The sequence below is a fragment of the Ixodes scapularis genome, unplaced genomic scaffold (assembly GCF_016920785.2).
Source record: "Ixodes scapularis isolate PalLabHiFi unplaced genomic scaffold, ASM1692078v2 PGA_scaffold9__187_contigs__length_104089568, whole genome shotgun sequence".
NCBI classification, from domain to species: Eukaryota; Metazoa; Arthropoda; class Arachnida; order Ixodida; family Ixodidae; genus Ixodes; species Ixodes scapularis.
Window position 1 is genome coordinate 16,152,858 of NW_024609884.1, and position 19,250 is coordinate 16,172,107.

At 45.9% G+C, this 19,250-nt stretch overlaps 1 non-coding gene across 1 annotated transcript; it reads right to left on the reverse strand.

Annotated features, from left to right (window-relative positions):
- Window positions 1–584: 584 nt before the first annotated feature.
- On the reverse strand, window positions 585–657 carry Trnam-cau. The gene has a single exon. It is a non-coding gene; the product is annotated as a tRNA-Met (tRNA).
- Between the last annotated feature and the right edge of the window lie 18,593 nt (window positions 658–19,250).

The following is a 19,250-nucleotide window of genomic DNA, read 5'->3' on the forward strand; positions in this document are numbered from 1 at the left end:
TTTACCGATTAACCGATTAAAAAGTTTTATTCGCGATTAAAGCATTAATCGATTATTCGGTAGGTTAGTCGATCGATCGCCCTGCCCTATTATATACTAAGGCATGGTCCACGTAGAAATTCCTTTGCGGGACTGGACAAGACACAACGCCAGAGTTGCCAATCTGAGATCTATTTAAAACAATTAATCACGTGTTCTACGAGTGTGTCATCTACGCTTGAAAACGAAATAAACTCGAAAGTACTGAAATGAGTCATAAGGCGCAGGCGAGCTGGTTTAGTTTCATGATTTAAGACAACCCTGAGACTGGGGAAAACAAGAAGGACAAACACGACGAAATATCAGGTTTCGTCGTGTTTGTCTTTCTTGTTTTCCGCAGTCTCAACGTTAGCTTCTCTATGGCAAAAGTGCTTTGTGCTTAGGAGGAACCACACAAAAAATCAAACGCATTCCAGTTCGATGGCCATCCATCCAGATCGAAACGAGCTTGTGCTCGTTTCGAATTTGAGCTTCGCTCTGCCAGGTTCCGGAGATACGGTGCGCTAACAAACTCGTCCACCGAATCATAAAAAAAGCTGACCGCCTGCCCCGGGTGAGGATCGAACTCACGACCTTCAGATTATGAGACTGACGCGCTGCCTACTGCGCTACCGAGGCGGTACATCTGTGTGGCGAAGGTGCTTCGCTCCTGGGACGAGCCACACAAAGAACCACAGCCCATAAAAGTTCTTGTTTATTTTCTAAAAGAATCTCGCCTGACCTTCTGCTCGTGGAGGATGAACCTCGATGTTCGTGAACAGTGCCGTGTTTATAGCGTTCGAATCTTGTAACTTTTACGCCTTTAAGTATCCGCTTCCCCTCTTTCAGCCTCTCTTTTAATCTCCTAATTCCTCTCCAACAGCACAGAGTAGCCAACCGGGACGTTTTTCCTTCTACCTGTTCCTGTGCTGCTTTTCCTTCTACCACTCTCTCTTTTTTTTTTTTTTTTATATTTACTTTTTCGATGTAGTACAATAACTTTCTACGACCAACTTACGTGAATCGCGAACAAATGCAAGATAAAATGTCTACAGTCGAGCTGGTTAGGGAACATTACAATTGAAATACTGAGAATAGGGCCCTGTATTTTATCAAAAGGGGGTTTTAGCAAATCGTTTTCTAAGACAATTACCGCTCCGAGGGCGCGCTTCCATATATTGTTCCATGAAAACTCTGCTAAAATGACGCACTAAAGGGACGAATTCGTTAGTGCTGATGTTGGCTCGATTTGCACATGTAAACACAAAAAGAACACGACTGTAGTGTATGCAGTCGCTATCCCTATGAAGGCGAACACGCGACCGTCGACATTTCCGTACTGGCAGCGTGACGAAGCGGCTCCCATGGCGGCTTGTGCGCTTTGCGAACGAAGTGTGGTAATGCGCGAGATAAGACACGCCTTGCCGCCACAGCCGCCGCTTCATGACGCTGCTGTTTTACACGTATGACACATTAATTCGAACAAATCTTGAGGCGTGCGGGTCATCGATACATCAATCTGAGACTACATGTGCCCCCTACTTCGCGTGTAGCTCTGAGTACGTGCTACACGCGAAGCTGTAGCTCCTACTCAGAGTTACAACTCTGACAGGACACAGCGCTGTGTCCTGTCGGTTACCTTTTACCAACGTTACTAGAACCACTCAGTTGGGAAAGTGCCATAAAGACTGCTCTAAAAAAGTGGCCCCAATCTGTCCACCAGAACCGTAGTAAAGTCGAACACAACGCCGCCATTTCTCCCGCAGCGGCCACTCGAGGAACTGCATGGGCTTTAATCGGCCATTTTGCTGCCGAAACAGATACAGCGGAAGAGGTTACAGGGGTGCCACCCCCGCCGCCCCAGCGGACGCGCCGCGAATTACTGCAAAAGTTAAAATGCACCTAGGTCGGGACGTGCTACCTGAAAGGACCGCTGAGGTATGGTTGTAAAAAAGCAATATTATTTGTTCCGCAAAACCTTGCAAACTAAAGATGATAAAAACATCACGCGCCCTTCATTTTGTACTAAACTCCAACAAATTTTATATAAAAAGAGTCTTTTTCCGTTTGTTTTTAAGCAAAAACATGCTTTGTAAAAGCTCAATGTGACCACAGTACAGACAAATGATAAAGAGTGGCGCTGTTGTCGTATTTAGCTCGGTCTCGGTGGACGCCAGCGGGCCAGGTTTCGACGGCGAGTTTCCCAACTGAGTGTTCTAGTAACGTTGCCTTTTACTTACACCTCGTCTTTGCGCTAAAAGTCTGACAACAGTGAAAAAAAGCTAGATCTGGCTGGGTACACTTTGCAGCAGACGCCATCTTGAAGGATGCTCCCGGTTTGTTTACGTCGCCCCAGTACGAGTTTCGTGGTGTGGTGATGAGGTTGTGGGGGAAATACAGCTGAGACATCCTTTCTTTTTCTGCTCTGACTAAGAACAAGAGACTGAGTGGTACCATTTATTTATTATAAGTGAGAGTGGATTAGTTCCTTGAACGTTCTTTGTGCGTTTTGGTGATGCGCTCGCAGCCACTTTGTTGTGAAAGATGAGTGAGTGTTCGTGGCTACAGGCGTAGACAGGCTGACGGTTACATCATCCTGTTATTCTAGCCTATTCCCGATCAGTCGCGAGCTTATGTAACACGTATAGTGTACAGTTGTCGGCGATCTGGTGAGTACAGGCCTCCTCCGATTGCTAGTCGCTGCGCTAACAAGTCCTCTGACTGCCGAACTCGCCAGCAGGTTGCAGACAGCACGCAAAGCAGGTAGTCTTCATGTCTAGAAGCAGTTTTGCGAAATCAATTCTTTTCCATTTGCTTGGATGGCGCTAGCACATCATCTGTGTAGACTGGTTATAGGAAAGCCAAATTTGATTGTATCGCAATTCTCACCGTGTTATTTTTAAGTTCTGCCAGATTATAACATTTGCTCACACACGAATAAAGTACCTATCTTAAAATCTGTTGCACGAAATTAATTTCAATTTATTGTGCTGTAAGTCGTATTCACGGCCGAATAATTTTTCCACGCCTTGTCGAACGTATATAGTTGCTAAAATGACCAATCCTTGGAAAACAATTGATACACGAGTTAACTACTAAAAGTACTGCGATATTGTCACTTTGAATTGCACTTAGTAGTCTGAATGCTCTAATTAATCAGCTGTTGAAACCTTCCAGACAAGCACGCGAGGCGAAATTAAATTTAAATTTATTGTTCAATGAATTGTATTCACGGCTGAATAATTTTCTTACGCCTTGTCGAACGTAGTTGCTAAAATTCCCAATCCTTGGAAAACAATTGGTACACGAATTAACTACAAAAACATTTTGATAGTGTCACTTTGAACTGTACTACCAGTTTCAACACTGTAATTAATCAGCTGTTTAAACTTGCCAGACAAGCATGCGAGGCCGTAGTTTTACCCGTCTTCCGTTTCTACGAACTCACCTTCCCACAGAAATAAAGCCGTATTAAAAAAAATCGACAGCCACACACTTTTCATGAATAACATACTCTATCTGTAGTGTATCATGTTCACTTATCTCCGTGTCAGACGGGCCTGGCCACGTCGAACGAGCAGTCGATAGCCCCATCGTGGCTGACTTTTATTCTGGACATCACGGCAGAACAAGAAAAAAAAAAAAAAAAAAACCGTTTCTTCACTAATTCGGGCAAACAAAGCACTCATCCATTTCATTTATTTCATTTATTTACCTCAAAGCTCCCGAATTCATTACATGAGGTGGGAACAAAGCAATAACACATACTTTGAATACAAAACGCACACAATTCAAGAAGGTTATACAAAGTCTTACATAAGAAAGAAACCAAAAGGGGGAATATTGACATTTTAATGTAGGATATGTAGGGTTAAAATACGTGGAATAATTCTTCGCAAGCAGTCTTCCATTGTCTATAATCAGAGATATTTACCACACTCTCGACCAGGCCATTCCATTCCATTCCAGACGGATTACACAAACAAAACGTGAACGTACTGTGATTGGTATCGCAACGTTGAAACGTTCGCAGACTGGCACGAGCGACGCGGGATCCTTCAAGATGGCGGCGGGGGCTAGTTGCCTTTCCGTGCTCTTTTATCTAAAGGGTCTAATGAAAGTCACCGGTTCTCCACGGGGTCCACCGCGAGGGCTAAGTGATGCGGCTTGATGCTGTATACCCGCTACGTATGGATAATGTCAGAGAGCATAATGGCTGGTTCAGACATTTCCGTTGGAGTATATGATCGACTGCGTTCCACTATACTACTTGTTGTTCAGACCTCAGATACCATAGCAATCATCCCGTCGCAAGTAAGCGCTCTAAACGCGCTCGGTAGCTTCCACTTAAAACGCCAATGTCTGAACAAACCCTAAGTTCGGTCTATCACACCCCTAAACATTTGGCATCAGGAATCCTGAAATTATTCTCTTAGGTTGCGTAATATCCGTGCTTTCTCATGCAGTATCTCTTTTGTCAAAGTTAACCCAGGTCAGCGACTAATGCTTTTCATCGCCTCGTGTGAATCAAGGCTGGAGAGCATGACAGGTCGTGTTCCTAACTCCTTGCAGGTAGCATAAAATGAAGGCAGGAGGAAAGTATTGTTGAAAGGATGGACATTGTCCGGATTGCTCGTGCGACTCCTCGACACCGTTCGACGAACTACACGACTGACTGGATCGGTTACTGAATTTTACAACAATAACATACAGTGTCAGTTCTCGTGACGCGGCGGGGACCACGTGGCGGCTAAAACAGATATCTTGTCGCCACTGGTGATTCACTTTGCGAAAGGCAGATCTTGTACCGAACCTGGACCGTATCTCATCAAATTGCGCGAACCTTCACTATTATTGTAAATTTTGAAACAAAACTAAATGTAAAGAAAACACGATAAACGACCTTACCGATTAATCGCTGTGGTATATCAAAGCGTACCGATGTCCCAACCTCCGACTATACGTCAAATCTCGGCGTGCCGACTCTTTCCTACGGAGCCGCTGCGTCTGAAGGTGTTGCCGAGAAGCAAGGGTTTCTGCTCTTGAAGCGGCGCTTCGAGGGGAAAAGTAAAGCTACTAAAACCCCGTAACAACACAAACAGGGAAAGCTGCCGCGCGCGCCCAGCGTGTACCTCTCGAGGAGGCGTGGATTCGGGGAAACGTGTGAGGTCCTGGCCCGATTCAGTCCTGCGGGACTCGCCATGCAGCCGAATAATGGACCCAGACTGATGCGACAACAAAACGCCTTCCGCATAGACCAGTTGACTTTGTAGCCACGGTCCCACTTCACGCGCGCGCATGTTTTCCCGGCGCGACTGGCGACGCTTTTGTTGCCTGTTTTACGGCGCCTTTTGGCAGGGGAGGTTGGTGGCTGGCGTTTTGTGCGAAGTAGCCCCGCCACAAAAGGGCCACTTCTTCTTCCCCGTCGCATGCGGCGTCACGGGGAGACCGTGAGTCTCGTGAAATCCGTCTTGTTTGTCCTCTGAAGGGTCGCTCGAGAAGGACGAGCAGGGTGCCGAAGAAAGGCTGCGCAGGAGATCGAGGTTCTGCTCCCCATAGATTCTCCGAACTGATACGGGTGGTGCTGTCCACTGCAAGGCGCACTCGTGGAAGCGGCCGAGTTTGTTTTGAACAACTGACTCTGTCACGGCGGATGTCGATTATACCGGGTGATGTTTTTTAATTGAAACAGAAGTTAAAAAAAAGTGCAAAGTGCTAGTTGACTGCCGTCTTCGCTGGGTGTTTGTCGAGTTCGGCGGGCATTATAAGAGCGAATAACCGCCACAGTCGCTTGAGTAATTAGCTAAAATTCGTTATTTTAGCTAATTACTCCAGAGACTTTGTCAGAGACTTTGTCAGGCTTCACGCCTTTATCTCTGCCCCCTGGGCGGAAAAAAACCCGCCAAACAAATAAAGAAAAAAAAAATTAGTGAAAATAAACCTATGGTTTCAAAGAGAAACTGGCTGAGCATTATCGAAAACCGCTAAATCCGTCAATTTTGGGAACGACTTGGAGCAGGTGGGAAACGCGGGGGTGCACCAAAGTTACCACTGGTTGCAGCAGGCGCAAAGCTAGCGGTGTGGAAACGCGGATGATTAGATATTATTCGGGTTTCCCCACAACTAGGCTTTGTGCCTGCTGCACGAATGGCAACTCTGGTGCACCCCCGCGTTTCCCACCTGCTCCAAGTAGTTTCAAAATTGACGGATTTGGTGGTTTTCGATGATGCTCAGTAAGTTTCTCTTTGAAAACATAGGTTTATTTTCCCTAATTAAAAATAGAAATAACGAATTTTAGCTAATTACTCAACAGATTGTGGCGGTTATTCGCTCTTATGATGTCCGCCGAACTCGACGAACACCCAGCGAAGACGACAATCAGCTAGTAATTTGCACTATTAAAAAAAAATTTTCGATTAAAAAAATATTATTCGGTATAAACATATCAAACAACTTGCGATCTGACTACTATCTGTGTGTTGAGGATAAGAAGAGCTACACTGCGGGTGTGATATATTTGCTGGATCACGAAGAAATGACTCTTGAGCTTCCTAGGTGATTGGTAAAAAATAAATAAAAAAGTAAATAAAAAAAAGGTAATACGTATGAAAGAAACAAAGATTTTACGAGACAATAAAATCACGGGACCCAAATTGCCCCGTGACAATAAAATCACGGCGCAAATTGTTTCCTCGTCATCTTGACATTTCGTTTGACATATTTGTTAGAGAAAATCGCACACTTTTCCGGAGCCGCATAGCTCGCGAGATTAACACAATTGTATAGTTAATGTATAACCTCAATAGACACTTCCACCGCGTGAGCGCTTGCACCCAGCCAGTTAGGGTATAGGGATACTTTCAGACTCCTGAGCTACATGCAAAGATGCACTACATGTCCACCAGCGTCTCATACTCAGGGCTAGACGCGAAGCAAGGGGCGCATACAGTCTGATCAGGTTGGCGTAGCGATGACCCACACGCCTCAGGTTTTGTTCGAATTAATTTGTGATACATCTGAAAAAGCAGGGCTGTCCCACCCTCATTGGTTGGACAAGTTACAAATAAGGGAAAGTTTTGATGCCTGTGCATTGCCTCTCGTGAGAGGGCTCTTCGAAACTGTCAAATCTTAATTATAGCCTTTACTGCGACTAACGCTCAGGTCAATTAATTGGCCCATGAAGCGGTCCATGATTCATAGCCCGTCGATTATAACGAGCGCAGGTGTGTGAAAGGACTATTGCAGAGTCAGCAACCTATGAAAGTACTTTTTAGGAAGCCAGGGGTGCATGAACGTAGCTTTAAAACAACCTTGTCGTAGGCGTTATCCTGGAGGATTAATGAAGTATGTTACTCACTATATTACAAATAAAAGAAACTCGTTTCCACACGCACCGCCATCGCCGTTAGAAGTAAAAAGTATACCGCACGCTACGTTGTCGTTACTATTGTGTTCGAAAAAAAAAAGGGCTACATTTTTTTTCTTTACAATAAAAGTGCCACTTTTATAGTCCGTTTCTCATTTGTCAGGGCTTAAAAGGCAGGTTGAATTAATAAAATCGTTGGTAGATTGGTGTATAAATGCGGGGGAACACCGTCAAATCTGAAATGTAGCTTATAACTTAGTTTTACCTCGTCGAAGTTCTGGTAACGCAATAAAACGCGTAACGTAATACTAAGCGGTATTAAAATGGTAACGTAACACTTTACCCGTCACTGTTTTGAAAATATTAGGATCACATCACCATGTTACTGAAAAAAGTCCTCACAACTTCGGTCGAAGCAATATGATCAACGCAAACCACCTGCGTTTACAAGGAAAGCGTGAGATATAGGTAATGCAGATAGTCATATAATGTACTGGCACATCAATATTGACTCCAAAAGTTTATCTTTTTTTTTTTTTTTTTGTTCTCTCTGTCAAGTCATGGCAACGATCTGTCGACCGTTGTCTCTGTCCTAAATTGATATATCAGTCCGGCATCGAGTCAGCGAACAGCAATACACACGAGACAGAAAACCAGAACTCGGTTGGCGCACTTCCGACGAGCCATTTTTAACACATCACGTTGTCAGATGAAAGTAGCCACAGTTTGAACTGATATTGAAGTACTGGTACTTCGTAAAGCAAAAACCTACAGATTCACGCACAAGAAGTTTTTGCCACGAGGAGGTGTGAGAGGGATATGACAGACGACTCGAGGCCCGCCTTCAAAGACTGAAAGAGTCGGTTAGGCTTCGCCGACCAATGACACCAGTTTCGAAAACGCCTCGCTTCCTCCCTGCGGGCCCGGTGTAACCAACACTCGCCCGGCGCCCCGACTCCCAGTGCACAGGAGTCGGCGACGCTTTGCACGTCGAACGTCCGAACATCTGGAGGCGCGAATAAAAAATCCCGGCGCTCGCCGGCGAACAAAGGGGGCCCAGGGCAGAAATGGACTGACTCGGCCGGACGAGATGGTAATCGCAGCGTGTCGCAGAGACGAGTGGCGAACCCCCGACGCTGACTTTTGACACTTTTTAAACGGCGCGGGAGAGGGCAGATCAGAGTCCGATTTGTCACGGTAGGAGCCCCGCGAAGAGCCCGACCGCGCAGGCGGCGTGCTCCAACAAATACCGGCGATGCTTTTGTAGTTCCTGGCAACGCCGATCCAGGGACCCGATAGCGCCGGGTCCGCGCGCGATGTTTATCGTCCCTCGGAGAGCAGCGAATAATAATTGACAGCCGCGAATAGCGATTTCTAGCTGCCGAGAGATTGGCCGCCAAGATTAGGTTTATAGGGTTGCCCCGCGTCTTTTTGTCCGGGCGGCAGTTAAACGGTTTTTGACACTTTATTCGCGAGTCGCTTTATCGGTTCACGGATCGGGGGAATCCAAGCCGTGTCACTGAGAAGCGGTGTCGGGGTCGGGCGGACCGTTTCGGTAGCCTTCCCGCCTTGGCGCTTCTCTCGCGGGGAAATAAAATGGGGATTATCTATCACCCGCAGAATTCTTTGCCGTCTCCCCGTGGACCAGCTCTCTCGCCAAGATACACGGGCGGCCCACCAAGAGCGTAGCCTTGGACGACCAACAATGCTGCGCTTGGTGGCATCGCGGCCTGGCTATACGGCCTGGCTATACGCAAAGATACGTGCACGCATGAAACGCGGTTTGATTCGCGTAGGTTACGAGAAAAGAAATCGATACAGCGTTCGCAAATGGCCCTTTGGCCGGGCATCACCGCAAACGTTTTCTCCTCGAGTGTGGTCTTCAGGAAAATTCGTATCAAAATGAAGATCCATTTATTCTCGGTTAAAAAAAAAAAAAATGTTTTGTTATCGCTTGTGGATGCGCGTGGTATATTATGTGCTCCGAACGATGCCCACCATGATAGCGCCTTTTGGAAGAACCGCAGATATGGTACTATGAGGATGTTATGTGTGAATGTAGTGTAGGTCACCCCAAGTTACTTTTTTTTTTCTTTTTTTCTCGGGATTTTGAGCATTAGAGCGAGGACAGGTGCGGGCGTTAAAGTACTAAAATATGAAATCGCATGACCTGCCGTCCATAAATGATGCAACGAACAGCTGTGGCTTTGGAACAGTTTTAGTGCCAGCTTTGTTGAATGAATCCACATTGCCTCAATATAATCTGCTAATATATCCCAAAATTGTTGGTAATAAAAAAATACGCTAGCGTAGAAGACAAATAAACCCGGACGAACCCGGATGAAGTTGTTCTGCTCTATATCGCTCCGATCGCGTGTGCATTTATCGCGCTCGTGAGTAGCCATATTAACTCTCACGTCTCGCTAAGTCGGGTAGAACACCACCACAGAAATGCTTCCCACCCTGAATGTCGGGTGATTCGGTATCCTTGGAGAAGGAGCCGGTCGAGAGCGCCGGGAAAGTCTCGAAGACCGCCACCGACTCACAATTGGTCGTTTCTATACTTCCGTGAGGACAGGCCGGGCAAGGAGTCAGTCCGCGGGAGAACAAATGAAAAGACAATAGCGGGAAGCGGGGCCCGGTGCGTCCAACGCCCATTCCGTTCAGCCGATAATTGCTCCATCTGCGGCCCAGACGTAAATGTTTCCCTCACGGTTCCCATAACCATTTAGCGCGCAAAGAACAAGGCGAAGGCACAACGACACCGGCCTTTTAATGTGCTCCAAATTCAATTACAACTTCCCACACCGACTGCCACCACCTGCCGATTTGTCGACTCCGCCTCGGCTGCATGCGGTAGGACGAGTCCGGGCGAAAGCACCGCGGGTGGAAGCAAGACAACGGCCGCCATCACCGCCATTATACATTACGGCGGGAAACGCGCAAGGTGTGGGGTCCTAATTGACGACGGAATCTTCCCCGCTCGTTCGTCGGATCGCGGTAAACGCCCGCAGACACGCTGCAATCCACCTGCGGTGGTCCCTCGGAAGCCTGCAGAGTATACGGTGTGCGCAGTCCGTACACGCCCTACGCACTCACATCTCTTGTTTTCGTGTTCCACGCACGTGCAGCACGTGTAATAACGGTATGCGCAACAGTCGTTGGAGCGATGAGGACATGTAAGATCGCATTCCGCTCGTGTGCTCGAGCGATCTTCTGCCAACCGTTGTGGCCGCAGGATATCCGCAGACAGATTGCTTCGCTGGAGGCCACTTTGAATGAGGGGGGGGAAGGGCGGGATAAATCTCCTCGTTACAACGATCTCTCGTCGTCATCAATATCGCGTGTCGTCGCGTTATCTTGTTGCTATTCGTTTTATGAGAGTGCCACCGATCCTTTAGTTCGAACCATTTCCCAGTTTGTGCCAAGACAGATGACTGGTACCACGACGTGCGGCACATCCATCAGGCAAGTGCGCAGAGTAAAGATAAACACAATTTTAGCGTTCAAAAGTCGATGTGGTCAACAACTTTAGGTAGGTTAGTTTAGCTCCCTAATGCCTACCCTAAAAAAAAAAAAAAAAATTGACGCGTAACAGCATGACTTCCTCTCAACAGACAGCGGTTGTCAAATGGACGATTGGCCATCAACGAATTTACTCCAGCGGGAAGGGTCGCCATAAGTAGGGCTTGAATGAGGACGAATGGTAATGAGGAACTATGAAACGTAATAGTGGCATGATTTCCTGCGCGTCGCTTGAAATTGGATGTTCAATGCTTCGGAGATGAAGAGACGTATAACAGCGCCGACGAAGCCATGGAGTTCCCCAGGAGTAGGAACGGCACTAATAATAAAGCTTTATTCAGACAAAAAACAAAAAGTGAGAAAAAGGAAGAGGGTTGAACGGATTAAAACACGATTGAAGCAGTCTGACCAGGCCTATCTCAATGTACACTGCACTGCACGCCATAGTTAACTTGAACATGAGATACATGCCTTTTCGCATTTTATCATACAGGCGACATAGTAAGAAGACAGGCGAGCTGGCTGATGTTACTCATGTCAAAAGTCCTAGAAGGACAAGCACGAAAAGAAAAAATATTCGTGTTGTGTGTGTGTTCTCTTTTTTGTGTTCGTTCTTCTCCCCATTTTTAATATGTGTTATCACAGAGGTTAGTCTATAACGCCAATGCTTGCCGCTTCGGTTGGTGTCCCGCATAATCCACTAGCAGAATCAGCAGAAAATTTAATGTGCTACTTTAACTTATCGTTCCTTAAATTTTCTGCGGATTACTTTATACTACAAGGTTATATCAGCCACTGCTTCACTTTTGAAAGGTCAAAAACATTAAAAAAAAGTTTGATTGTTGAGTGCCGCAATGGCTCTGACTACCGGAGGAGAAACTACGAAAATCCCAATAAAAACGAGGAGTTCCACAAAATTGATTGCCAGAGAACAAAAAACAACAGATAGGAAAACAACCCGCAGTGGTGCGTAAATCACTCTGATATAATAAGACACAGGGAGTCTCGTAAGTGTAAAAGAATAACTGCAACATGTACTCTCGCTGAGAGATTTACACTCAAAGATATGTCACGCGTGGCTGCGAAGACCCAGAGAATTGGTGTAACAAATTACAGTGATGAAACTCAAACGAAACAAAAGCGTCTGCGAACCTGTCTACGCCCGTGACGGCCAAGACAGGCCTCTGTACACGTGCGCCCCACAACGACCGCGTCGAGTTTCCGTGAATCCGGCTTCTGCTAAAGCGGAACGAATTTAGGAGTGCCGGCAGGTCTCTACACCCATATGACCGACGCTACATTTCTCGTCTTTGGTTTTGTTTTTCGCTGAATAGGCTTCCCAGAAAGTACCGAACTCTCACGCGTCTCAAAGGAGCGTCTCTTTTGAATAAACCCGTCTTTTGGAAATCGCCGCGGCATTTTTTTTCTTCTTCTCTTTCTGTTCTAGGGTTAGCTTTGGGAATTGTTCTACGTACTGTATCCTGTGGAGTGGCGCACACGAGACGCATGGTTAGGTCCATCATCCCTGCCCGTCTGTTGTGTTGTTACCATCATGTACGCCCAAACCAGCTTAAAGTCTGGCTGAAATATATTCAGTATAGTTATGCGGAGCTTTGAGGTGTGTCTATACCTCGAAACTACGACAAGAGACCTTTCTATGAATCGAAGGAAGTAAATCGAACTGAAAAAGGCTATGAGTCGTTTTTTTTTTTTTTTTTTTAATTGGATGCACACATAGACGATCTCAGCCCTTGACTATAGCTGCAACAGAGCGTTTTACGAGACCATAAACGTGTGATGCATGAAACTTGTCCGCTGCATCTCGCCACATGCATGTTAGAATAACAGAAGCATTGTTGAACATACCTCGGATGGACCGCAGCTGCCAACTTTATAAAGTGCGTATAATTAATCTGTGCAGGTTATAACGCAACAGGTGAATTCCATGCTATACCTCTTTCTTATTAACATTGAATAGGTGTATTCTAAAAGCCTTTTTTTTTTTTTAGGGAAATTTGTTTACTGCCATGGAGGATGGACGAGCGAGTGACGCGCGCTTTGCTCGCTTCCAAAGCGATGAACTGCTCGGCTCTGGAGTCTGCGCATTGGACTATGGACAGTGTTGCAGGCGTTACCGACAAAAGTAACGAAAAACGTTGCTCGTTACTTGCAAAAAAAAGGAGCGCGTTACCGACCTACATTACCTCAAAATAAAAAGAACGCGCTACCGCTACCGTTACCGATAAAAAAGTAATACGTTACTTTTGCGTTACTTTTTTTAATGATGAATTAACACAGATTACTGTTTTGACGGTACAGTTCTGCACAAACGTCATATTTCAAGAAACATTATGTGCATGCAGAAATTGAACTTAAAAACTTTATCTTTTTTATGGCTTCTCCTAAATACTCACAAGAAAAAACCCAAAGGTAAACGCAAAAAAAACTCAAAACTTCACGTGGCTTGGCGCCTAAAAACACGAAACAAATCGAAGTGTTATTTTTTTAAGTCTTGGGAAGAAGAAGCAATGAGTAACGTAACTACGTTACCCGTTACTCGAAATAAGTAACGAAAGTACGTTACCCTTTACTCTGTTAAAAAAGTAAGGCGTTACCTGTAACACCGTTACTTGCAACGCGTCACCGCCAATCCTGGCTGTGAATTCGTACACACTGAAATGGTCTCCCTCTGAACTCATACCCTGTTACCTTTAGTGAGCGTATCAGCTCATCGCTACGGGTAGTTTTCGGCTTGCACGACCGTTTGAGTAGCGCGGGCGATCTTCAAACTGTGGGTTCATATTGCCGTGTGTGTGGCGTAGAGGGAACGCACGTGGCTCGCACGCAAACGTCCGGCGTTCGATGCCCGGCGTTTGAGATAACGTTTATCAATTGATTCTATACTCCAGTTTTCTAGAAGTTTTGTGTTTACTCTTACCCCAAACGTTGGACGCTCGAACATTCAAGGCCGAATATTCTGGATACCTTATTATAGTATAGATAAGGAGCCGTGCATAACCTTGCCGAGTCAGTCTCGGTCAAGCCAGCTGTCACGCCGATACGACGACACTTGCTTATGTTACCTCGACGCTCGTTTTTTTTTTTTTTTTTTTTTTTTTCTTGGCGCAAGTTTGACACGTTAAACGAATAGCTTCTTTCGTTATTCATCGTCTCTCTGCCTGGCATTTGTGACAATATGCTCGTGGCTTTCGCTTCGGGAAAAGTGAGCTTGCCCTCGAATGATAAATTGGAGAGCGTGGGCGCGTGCTCTTGATTATTCATGTTTTCGCGACTAGTGTTATCGAATAATTGCGCCAACTTCTATGGTGTGTGTAAAAAACACGGTGGAAGCTTGTAGTCAACGCGCCCTTAAACCAACACCGTCAAAGTTGAGTCTGACGTCCTTTTTATTTTCAATAATGAAAGTAGAATTCACCATTCGTACTCAAGACACCATAGTGCGCGTTTGACCAATGGTGGCCAGACGCGACCACAGCGACGCTTTTGATCGCGGACGTCGCAAATAGGGATACGAACTCATCTTCAGAGGCTGATTTATGCGCACGAGATAGCGCAGTGAATGGGCACCTTTCGTGGCTTCGATATCACGCCCGTGGAATCTCTTGTACGAGCAAAAGTACGTAAAAAAGTGTAATTCTGTTTTTCACCGCAGCACCCGTGATGGCGGAATCTCGTCGCTAATACGCGTTCAGAGGTTAGACGTCTTTGGTGAAACGCGCGGAAACCCCTGAAGTTGCTGTATCTTCTAAAAGGGCAGAGTGATATCGGTCGACGTATGGAAACATGTGAAGAACGAACCTTTTTTTCGCTCGCTCTTAATGAAACTAGTTACTACAAAACATATCCTGTAAGAGGAAGTAATCATGAAAGCATTCAGTACCAGGAAATGAATTTACGCACGGCTATGTCATTTAAAAAACCACCGTTTGAGTCTTGAAACGGCAGCGGGTAAAACTCCATCAAGTTCCGTGAGACTGTTTCATTAGGATATAGCCCTTTTGCAGACAGAGATACTTTCTTAAGTTTTGAAGAAACTTGAAAATGATAAAAAAACTGAGATATGTTTCCAGAAGGCTCGAGGTTTATCTCACTTTGCTGCGGGCCACTTTTACTACTCTAATTTCTTTCATTTGTATACGGTCCCCACACCAAGGTCATGGTAACACCATCGCTTCATTAAAGGTAAGGCATTTGTTTTCGTAGTCGTTGATTGGGTTTGTGTGAGAGATTCAAATCAAGCTTTTTTCAAGATATTTTGGATAGTTTTTAGGCCGGTTTTTAAGCATGATTTGTGGTGTTTATAGGTCTTACTGAAGATAGGATGGATATCTGTGCGCGCGCTTGTCTGCTCGCATGTGGGCTATCTACAAGGGTCGTTCAAGGTTGACAAAAACTCCCCCCCCCCCAAAAAAAAAAAAAAAAGGCTTGAGGTACATTTAAGCGCAGTGTTGTACACGTTCCTTAAAAAAGGGAACGCAAGCTCGTTCCTCGTCCCTTCTGACTTTTGGAACGCGTTCCCGTTACAAGTTCCATATGTGAAAAAGGAACTCGTTCCCGTCACAGTCTAAAAATGGAACGTATCGTTACATATACGTTACATTTGTATTTTGCTGATTACCATATATAGTTAGGTTGAGGACATTTTTTTTTATCTATCCCATCAAATGGGAACATAATAATTTGAAAGCCGTGATGGAAGAGCACCAGGAGAAGAAAACAAGCGGAAGCAGAGTTTCATTTCTGGACATATTCAAGTTTAAAATGCTCAGTTTTCAACCGTATTCTTGTTTGTGGTGGACGGTTCAGACGAGCCAAATGTACTGTAACGCCATATTGCACTAGCGTTTTACAGCAACCTAACAAAGTCCCTTGTTCGAACTTAAAGGACACATGCAAAGGAAAAAAAAAACATTTTTTTAAGCAGCTTAGATGGAAGAAGGGTGTCATAAAACAATACTACAATGAAGAAAAAAAATTTAGAGCTATATTTACGGCGCTATACGAATTTGTAGGTGGCGCCCGCCGCCGCCGCAAAAAAGTGGCTCTTATTTATCACGTGACTGGCCCTTATTTATCACGTGGAGCTTGCGCTCTTTCGGGAGCTTCGTATTGCGTCTAAAAGTTACTTATTCATCTTTGTTGAAGTATAACAGAAAACTAAGATTAATACGTAACTTTTAGAGCCCAAAGGGAACTCCTGAAAAAGCGCAAGCAGACATGATAGACCTGTGCGCCGGTCAGACGACGGCGGCGGCGCCCCGAAGCAGATGAACTTGTGCGGCGGCGGCGACGGCGGCGTGGAGAAGCACGTTGAAACGACGTTCGTACAACGCTCAGCGTGCGGCGGCAGCATGACTTTGCGGCGGCGGCGACGCAGCGCGGTGGCGCGCGGGCCTACCACGTGACCAGCGGCGGCTCCCGCGGGCGCCAACTACAAATTCGTATAGCGCCGTAAATATAGCCCTCATTTTTTTTCGTTGTAGAATCGTTTTATGACGTCCTTTTTCTATCGAAGCTGTTTAAAAAAACATTTTTCTTTTGCACGTGTCCTTTAAAGGGAAACTGAAACGCTTCTTGAAGAAAACGAGTCAGAGGTGAATTGTGGTGTATTTTTATCCTGTGAATCTGAATAGTACGTTCGTTTTCTTCCCCGAATGTATAACTAAACGCAAGAAAACACGACAAACATCTGACTAGTCGTGACGTCCTAATGGGATCTTTGTGTCACCAAACGCGCGCCGCTGGTGTGGGCAGCGCGTGCAATTGCAAGCATGCCAGATCGCAGATTCCCCTGCATTGACACTAGTCGTGACGTCTCTTCTTTAACCTTTTGTGAAAATAGCAAGAGTGCGCAAGCATATCTTTGACAGGCGCAGGAGATGAGCAAGAGCGGAGATCCCGAAAACGCCTAATATGACGTAACGCCCCGGGAAGGAGGGACTTCTGCATTATTTTGAAAGTTAATTTCTGCAACCTTCGTGCACCAACTTGAAAAGTAATTTCTATATTCGTAATCCTGGAGGCCAAATGAAGACAATTTCGGTATTTTCCTTAAATGCAGAACTGTTTCAGTTTCCCTTTAACAACAGTTTCCTCTCGGTGTTGCTGTCCGGAAGACGAGCAAGTGAAGAATAGGGTAGGGCTTTTGGAAAATCAGACTTGAAAACTACAAGCCCTTCTTTCTAATGGTGGGATTCGTTGTTCAGGTTAAAGGTGGGGGACAAGGGGAGGATGAATAAAGGTTAATTTTTGTGTATCGTTTAAGTGGCCAATGTTCGGGATACAGGGGTGTGTTCGATGTCTCGTAACCTGTTTTTTTGTTTTAACTTTAGGTCTCTTTCCTGAAGTTCAGTGATGGCTGTAGTCGGCCTTAGATTTCTGAGTGTGTGAGGATTCGTGGAAGCAAAAAAAGTAGCTGAGTTGGAAACTTCCCTTTTTCTGTGTTGTTTTCTTCGTCTAAAAATTTTGCTTTTTGTACAGCAGTCTCGGACACTGCAAAAAAAAAAAAAAATCGATGTCCACTAGCTCTCCTGCACCCGACTGCTACCAAGCGAAAACCCCACAAAATAAACCCAAAGATAAGTAATTAAAAAGTTAACCAGATCCTCCTCTTCGTAAAGATATTGTTTTTATACTTTTAGGATTTCAGTTTTCCTTCTTAGAAATAAAAAAAGTACACCACTGGACGAAAAAAAGGAACGCCGTTCCATTTTCCGTTCCAGTAAAAATGTAACGCGTTCCCGTTCCAGTTCCACCAATACAAAATGGAACGGCGGCGTTCCTTCGTTCCTTCTAAAAGGAACGCGTTCCAGGAACGCCGTTCCTTGGAACGCCGTTCCGTACAACACTGTTTAAGCACTTCTTATGAGTTGTGAATGCCAAAGCATGCACGTCGCTCTTCGCTCCCTTCTTCAATCTGCGGCCTGCAACGCGCTGACCTCGGGCTTGGAATGGTGGAGGCGCTGCCTCGCGGACACGCAGCGCCATTTGGGTGAGCGATCGTTCAAACTGTAGTGTGCCCTGCGGCGCGAGTTTGGAATAGACAGCAACGTAGTTTTCAGCAGAACGAACCCCTTGGTTTATTCCATGCGCCGTATATATTGCCACGCGCCGTACAACCGATAAGAGGCGAGCAAACGCGGTGATCACTGAAAACGCAACAGTGTGATAACACAGTCAGGATGACACCACACAAACCGACGTGCAGCGGCCAATCGTAGACGCGCGCCAGTCAATGGGACCGAAGTGTAAAAGGTGCCTTTGGCTAGCTTTGCGCGGGGTTTTATTGTGCCGGTTTGCATGGTTTCAAAGCTGATGACGTCGGCTCGCCCCATGAGACATTTCAAATTTGGGGGTTTTACGTGCCAAACCAAGGACGGGCATCTGGCACGCCCCAGCGGAGGACTGAGAATTAATTTGGACTACCTGGGGATCTTTTGACGTGCAACCGAAAGCTGGGTTATACACGGCGCCTCCTCCGCAATAAGCCTCCGTCAGATTGCGGGCACCTCGGCCGGGATTCGAACCCGCCACATGGGATTCCGTAGGCCAGCGCTCTCGCCTCGGAGCCACCGGGGCGGCTGCTCCATGAGACATTTAATGCTTTCGCATTAATAGCTGAACTAAATTAGCATGGTGGAACTTGCGGAGGACGCTAAAGTAATCCTCCTTGAATATCCCGCGCCCTTAATCACGTATTTGAGGCATGCGCAGCTGTTCCAGCTATCATGGCGCCGAGCATTGTGTCGGCGGAGCAGCGGTGCATTATCCAATTTCCGGTAAAGGAAAAAGACTGAAATTTTGAGAATATTGCAATCACAGAACAAACGTTGTCACAGACAAGAGTGCACGAATGACCTCAACAGTTTGGTGAAGGACGACGGCTGCTGACGAATGAACTGCACAGTCACGTTCGGCCGACTGCAGCCACGGAGCCCCGTTTTTTCTGCGTCAAAAGAATCAGGGAGCTGCCAAAACAATGGCAATGGTGCTTGGACGCCCACGGGGAATAATTCGAAAAAAGTAGCATTGGCTCGTGCTTGTCAGATCTTCATTTTTTTTTTTTTTGTAGAAATAAAAGTCCTGGTCAACCTTGTACAACCCTCGTATAACCAGTACTGTATAACCAAAGTTACAAGCTTAGATTTTATTTTTACATCGTTTTCAGAACCAATTAGCGACGTGCGCTACGTTAAGGTGACATCCACTTACCCTAAAAGCAGGAGCTGTGGGCCGGCTTGCTAGAACAGCGTTTCAGCTGAGTCTTGAAAGAAAGCACTGCAAAGGCTGGGGCGCGCGAGCGTCCTGAGACGCGGTTTGA